The sequence below is a fragment of the Serinus canaria genome, chromosome 5 (genome assembly GCF_022539315.1).
Source record: "Serinus canaria isolate serCan28SL12 chromosome 5, serCan2020, whole genome shotgun sequence".
Lineage (NCBI taxonomy): Eukaryota > Metazoa > Chordata > Aves > Passeriformes > Fringillidae > Serinus > Serinus canaria.
The window spans coordinates 32321093-32328592 of record NC_066319.1 but is presented as its reverse complement, the minus strand read 5'-3'; the positions used below and the strand labels follow the sequence as shown (position 1 = coordinate 32328592).

At 36.3% G+C, this 7500-nt stretch overlaps 1 protein-coding gene across 2 annotated transcripts in view; it reads left to right on the top strand.

The window, feature by feature from the left end:
• CDIN1 (CDAN1 interacting nuclease 1) overlaps positions 1-7500 on the top strand; it is a 122402-nt gene that overhangs the window by 37089 nt on the left and 77813 nt on the right. The gene's annotated exons all lie outside the window — the stretch shown is intronic.

Here is a 7500-nt window from a genome sequence, read left to right as displayed (position 1 = left end):
GAGTAAATAAGAGTATAATACCTTCAGTATTTCTTTTAAATTAAATGTGGAAAGTGGACCTAAATTCTGCCCACATAGTTTAAGTTGGGTGGAAATTCAGTACAGTGGAAAGTTTTACAGATTGTAGCCTTGTCTTCTTCCATTCCAGAATACAGACTACTTGATTTGATAGCCTTCTATTTTTCATTTTCCAGTAACGTTGATCTTGAGATAGAGATTATGGTAATATCACACCAAATTCCTTATTTAAATGGTGCATTGTTGTTGCAATTGAGAAAATCTTGAGTTCTCTTAGTTTTCTTTTGCATAAAGTAATAGAGCTTAGAATTGACCTCTATACTGCTTATTTTAAGTATATCAAAAGACAATTATGCTATAATAGCCACCATTCCATATATTGTAAATGAAAAGTTCACAGTTTCTGTGAATAAAATGCATCCTCTTAGTGTTTCACTATTTGGGTGTGAGCAGGAGAGCCTTGTGTGCCAGTTTTCAGTTTTTGACCACCTTCAATTTCTTTTGGGATGCTGTACAGTATGAAGAATGTGCTCTATGTATCCTTTGACTTAATCAAGTTCAAAACATGTTATTTAACCAAGCACTATAATAATTCTTTTTCCTATTACCTTACTAGAGCTCTCAGATTTTTCTATCAGTTTATGGAAGATTAACTCCAAACAAAACTCTGGGGCCAAGGAGAGGTGGCGCCTTACATAAGTGTAATGAAACCCTGTAAATGTAACATCACATATTATAGTTATCTCTGTATCCTAAAAAGAAAAATAAAGTCAATGATGTTGTTAAAATAGATAAATTCTGTACTTAGTATCCTTTTAAGACATTGAATTCCAGGTGTTGAATTCTGTGGTGCAAAACTCTATTCTAGTTATGGTCTAATAAATGCTAAGTAATGGAGATTATGTCTTCCCTCAATCTATTTGCTCTGCTCCTTTTCATAAAACCCAAGTTGCTGTTGACCATCTTCTCTGCCACAACACAGTGCTGGCTCATATTCAGTTTGCTGCCCTATCAGGGCCTCCAAGTTCTTCTCTGCAAAGCTGCTCCCCAGCCAATCCATCTCACCTTGCATTGTTGCTGGGATTGCTCCTTCCCAGGTATAGAACTGCCCATTGACTCTTACTAATAAATTTCATGAGATTGCTGCTGGCCCATCCTTTAGCCTGTCTAGGTCTATCTGAATGCCAGCCTTGACTCCTGATTGGTTGTCTTTTGCATCCTCCAGGTCATTGTTGAAAATGGTAAACAGGAATGGCAATTGATGATAGCAGCTACATAAAGAAGGACAGAATCTTACACCTTTCTTTAATCTTACCTTTTCCACCCTCTTTTTATTTACACTTAGATAATAATATAAAATGCAATCTCAAGCTGCTTCTATATGACTACCTGCTGTGGATTATTAGCCTGTCTATAAAGTCAGAATATCCTTCCATCTTCCTCTACTTTTCCTAGCTCTTGAATAAACAGCTTCAAAAAGTAAATGTGTATCGTCAGGTTTTCTACACTCAGCTCTTGGTAAAATGTTAAAAAGAAACAAGATGCCTTTTATATGCTGAAGAGTATAAAGCATTGAGCAGTTGTGCAGAGCAGTGCTGGTATATGTTGATATTCATCTACACTCCACTTGCCTTGTGAAGACAGACAGCAGGAAAGAATTGGACAACAGTTCTGAAACAAGCATTGTGCAGCATTTCAAACTGCACAGTAGAGATATAACTATTTATACTATTACTGAATTTTAGAAACTAGTATAAGGTGATTAAAAGCTGTGACTTCAAAATTGTCAAGTATATCTAGGCAGCGTTCATAACATAATCTGTCTACCCTGAACACTGCCTAAATATGAGTTCCTTGTATGTCAACAAGGTTTAACATACATAAAATTATTTTCAAAGTTGTATGACCTCCCCCAAAAATGCATGCATAGCTTTCAGAAATTATTTTCAACTCTGAAGAAGCTCTTTTGCAATATTCTCAAATTGCTAAATTGGATACACACAAGCACCTTATTTTCAACAGTGCAATAGAAACAGGAGGATGAGTCTACAATGCAAAATAGTTTTCATGTCACCAGTTTTACTGTGTGTTTTCAACATGAATACTGACAATAATTTAGTGAAGCATCCCTAGTCTGTCTTTTCTTTTTGTAAGTGGGAAAATATTTTTGCTTCCACTTACTCTGGTAGGTGTGCACAACTGAAGTGAATGATGCTTACATGACCAAGTTTCTAACCACTGCATACCACCTTCTTGATGTTCTTGAAATACTGGTTGAGTTTTGGGCCAAATACTATTCTCAGTTTACAAAATAAACATCTGAACCATGAGCAGGTTAATTAATTCAGCCACAGACCTATGGCAAGTTTGTATGAATGCAAAGACAAAAATTCAATCTTCAACTTGACAGACATTGATTCATGAGGGCTAGATACTTCTGAGTCCACACATACTCATTCCTGGCTTCCTCTTTAAGCTAGAAAGGGAAAAATGGATGAACACAAAGTGAAAGGCAATTTTTCTTTTTAACCTCTCTAAGTCTATTGTCCACTTTTTCAGAGAAAATTCAGCTTTTCCATAACACTGAGCAAGGTTCAGTCTTCCCATTTCTGTATAAATGTCTGATGAATGCAGCCTCAGTAGTGCACTGATAAATTGGTGCTGGAGAAAATTTTTCTTGAGACAGTATTGCTGAGAAAAGCTGTTTGCCTTCAAATTCTGAAAGTTTCCTTTCTTTGGACTATTCCAACTTCTCTTTCTATAATATACCAGAGCAAGCCTATGTCTTAAGCAGGTAGAGAACATGCTTGGTGTTAAACATTGCACATTGGTGAGTTCCTTGAGCAGTGTCACCTCAGTTGTAGGATCATGGCCATCAACTAAATTAAGTTGGTTCTGTTTGTAGAATTGCATATCTTTGAACTCACAGGAGGAAAACATTCTTCAGCGTGAGATGTGTTACTTCCATAACAGAGTTAATAAAATGGGTGTAAATATTGCAGCTTCAGCCTTAGTTTATCAATAGCAGTGGGAATGGGCCTTGCTGTCTTCTCTTAAAATGCTGTTCACTGTAAATAATTCAATTTGAACTTTTCTTCAGACCTTCCCCTAGCATATATGCAGCACTGTTCTGAAGCGTGAGTATTAAATCCCTGGAACATCTTGCCATCAATTTTTTCTCAAGTAACTCTCAAGTACAGCATCCAGGTACTTCATATTGAAGGTGCTAAAAAAGCAATGCATGACTTAACTTCGTTCTACTTCAGAACTGACTGCTTGAGCAAAAAAGCATAAAATAAAGAGGGTGCCAAATGCAGTGTACCTGAAGAGTGTTGCTAAAATGTCTCAGTAAAAAGCTGACTAAACAACATAACATAGGACCAGTTGTCTGAAGGGGTGATCCAATATTTGACATCCTCAAGACTATCTTAAGACAATGAAAAAAACCAAATAAAACAGTCAAAAACATTTGAAAAAGATATTTAAAACCCAATAAAAATCAATTTGCTGAAGACTTATGTTAGGAATTTTTTTTCCCATGTAGGATCCATGACCCTGAAAACTCTCTTTAGGTTACATGTTCCAGTTTTTTAGGTAAAATAAAACAAACTCTGTTTTTCTTTTCATTTTAGGTCATCTTAATCCAAAAAATATAGATCCTTCAAGCAATAAAATTACCTAAGTTTAATCACTTCTTTGACTAAGGAGATTGGAAACCATTATTTGAAAATCAGAAGAAAGTTAGCAGGTCAACAAAGTATAATGCTGCCAGCTGAGATTTCTTCTGTTTTTTTAAAAGAATAATTTAGGTGGTTTACACTATGCAAAAAATGCCTTTAGGCAGAAGGGGAAGGCATGTCATCCCAGCTTTACTCAGTCACGTTGTTTTGTGGTTGCAGCACAGTCAGCACTGTGCTCTCTGATGCTTTTGAGACTTATTCAGCTGAGCAGAAAAACTCTGGACTCCTTCTGTAGTAAACCACAGCTGTAAAAGGGAGATGTTGATGGACTGAGGAGAGTTCACTGGAGGGCTGCTGGGATAGCAAAGGCGATGGAACACTTTCCCTGTGGGGGGAAGGCTCTGGGAACTGGGGGTTAGTCAGCTGGGAAAAGAGATGGTTTCACAAGGAAAGAAGAGCAGCCTACTGTTACCTATGGGGATTTTATTAGGAAGATAAATGCAGGCTGTAGAAAATAGTGACATGGTGGTAAGATTAGAAATAGGTATAAATTAAAACATGCGATGTACACAACTGAACATTTAGTAACTTTTGTGGTCCATAAATGTTACATGTTCTGCTTTTTGTTTTGCTAAGGTAGGTGTTCAGTACTTACAAAATAAATTTATTGAGAGATTTTAACGATGAAGGTTTTCTCTTGTATGATTGACTCTTGAACTTGTTTGGTAAGCCTTAAGATTATGCTAAAATAATGATAAAATAATAAATAAAGTTAATAATAAATTATGTTAAAATAATTAAGGCTGTTATTGAAACTTTATTGCATATGTATGACCAAAGAAAGAAACAAGATCTAGAGGAATCTATGTGATTATCTAGAGGAAAAGTCCTACAGGAGATTGAAATTGAACATAGTAACTGTAATTATCTAAAAGGAAGTCTATTATGGTATGATAAAACTGTCAAAATAATGATTGAGAGCTGTAACAAGTCACACAGAAGATCAATAAAGCTAATCTTACGTCATAGCTTGAGAATCTAGAAATCGTATTTTGACCTTAGTTCACAATAGAGCCATTCAAAACATATTTAATAAATGGGTTACAGTACTTTTTCTTAATTAAAAATTAAAATTGTTCCCAATTGTTTTCTCCAGTGAAGTAGGGAATATGTTTCCAGTCCGCATGGTGTGCATGTTATTTTACTGATTGCTTACTCTTTCTAAGGAATTATTATTTTATTTTGATCTGTTCATGTACACAAATTTTGGGGTTTTTTCCATGCAATTTGCTTCATTTTCCATTCTACATAGGCTCTATCCTCCATATATTCTACACTATTTGAATGCCTTCCAGTTGTGTGTTAAGCTGCAAGGCTACATCTCTTGTTCCTCTTTCCTATTCTCTGAAGGAGAAAGTGTTTGGTTTAGGAGTATGCTGGCTTTGGCTGGGGTAGCACTAACTTTTTTCACAGTGGATGATATGGGGCTGTGTATTGGACTTGTACTGAACACAGAGTTAATCATATAGAGATTCTTTTTATTGCTGAGCAGGGCTCAGACAGAGCCAAGGACTTTTCTGCTTCTTGTGCTGTCAGGCTGGTAAGGAAACTGGGGATGCATGGGAGGCTGGAAGGAGACACAGCTGGGACAGGTAACCCCAACTGAATAGAATATTCCAGACCATGTGACATCATGATCAGTAAAGTGAGAGGAAGAAGGAGGAAGGGGATGCATTTGGAGTGATGATCTTAGTCTTCCCAAGTCACTGTTACCCATGATGGGTTCCTGTTCTCCAAGAATGGCTGAACACTTGCCTGCCCATGAGAAAAAATGCATTGTTTTGCTTTCCCTGTTTTTCACTTTCCATATTAAACTGTCTTTATCTCAGCCTGTGAGTTTTCTTACTTTTACCTTTGCAGCTCTCTCCCTGATCCTGCTGGTGTGGTAGTAAATGAGCAGCTAGTCATGATAGGTTTCAAAAAACTTCCTGACATTGTGTTTCTTCCAGCTCTGCCCTCCAGCAGGCACTTACCGATAACCTTCACCCATCGATCTTTTGTCTCCCAAAGAAACTCTTAAAAGAAGTGTAAAAATTGCTTTTGGTTTGTATCACTTCCAAAATGCTGATCCTTTTTTTGAGAATTGCTTGGTTTCCTTATAATTTTTAAAACTAACAGTACCAGATATCCAGCCTTTTGAAATCCTGTTATGCCTTTGGGCCCTGATATTTTGTGGTTATGAGTTTCATAAATGTGTCTTTGCATAGAAAAATGTTTAAATCTAAATGCTCTCTTTAGAATTCCTATGAGTGTTCTAACCCACAGCAGAAATGGTAAGCAGGCGTTGTCTTTTTTGGTATCCTTTTTTTTATTTCTCTCTTCTAAAATAAATGTTTCATTTCCCAAATTTTATGTGTTTCATTAGGCCATCAGTGGTTTTTTTCTGTCTTTGAACTTCTAGTTCTCCCTACACTTTTGTGATAGGAAGACCGAAATTAGTGTGGTATTTCCAGATGAGTGTAAGCAGGAGGTTTCCATTATGAGGAGTTTGTTAATATTTTCAAAATCCATTTCTTCTTATTGAGCCTAAATAAACTCAATTCTTAGGGAATGCACAAGCTTGTTTCAGCCAGTTTAGAGACTAGTAAAATATAAGAATAACTGACCTGTTTCTTCCACCGTGCATTACTGGATATTATGATTCAAGAATATTTTGTGTCCTGGGCTCTAGTGTCTCTGAAGACATAATCTCCAAGTGCTAAGCCCCATTTTCTTCACCTTTCAAACTGTGAAATCCCATAACTCAGATTAAATTTACACTCAGAGTTGCCATTCCCAAGTATCTCTTTGGGAAATGGAACTCTGTCTATTCCTATTGTTGTTTTCTTTAGGAAAGCTACAAACAACTGAAAGTTGAAGTAATAGAAAGAGGTTTTTAAAATAATTTTGAGTCCTTGGTAATACAATTTATGCCAAGCTTAGTTACAAGACTGTAGAATTTCTCGCCTTTCTGAAGTTTCCAAATCAGAATTCTGTTTACTTTTCTGAACAACTTTCTTCAAGGCTGATTCTCTTTTTTCTCAGTGCCTACCCCTGCTGATCTCATGTGACAGAACTGTTTACTTGCGTTCAGTGTCAAAATTTGCTTGACTTACATTTAATCTTGTGTTTCTTTTCAGATTAGTAAAAGAATTCAGTAGACAGAATGAAGAGGCACACGTTTCACTTACAAAATCCTTTTTCTGTCTGCTATTGAAACATGTATTCATTTAGCCTTTTCTCTGAAATTCTGTTGCTTTTCTGTCCACAAATTAAATGAGAGCCCAGCCCAGAAAATACTTAGGCAAGGCCATCATGTGTTTGACCTGAAGCTTGCAGCTATGTAGAGCTGCAGCTTTTCAATAGTTGCCAGTTTACTCAGATTCATTGTCAGGATTGTAACCTGAGTTTGACATATTTGAATCCTCTATAACCTCTTCACTTAACTTTTGTTAGGTTCTTACAAAACATTTTAAACAACCTGATTTAGTAGGTGTCAACCTATGTCACACCACTGTTAACTTTTGTTGTGAGGAAATGGGCATGTGTTTCTTGTTTGCAGAGTCTAAACCTTGACAGGGCTTTGAGATTTTTCTCTGCTTGTGTCTGTGTGACTAGGTTGTTTCCTTAGCTACTACTAGTGAACTTCAACAAAGATTTAATATGACAATTCATTTTCTTTAATTTTCTTTTTCATGACGTGTCCAAAAACTGCAAGTTTAGGCACGCATCAACTTTTTGCAGTGCATTGGTCATTCCTTAG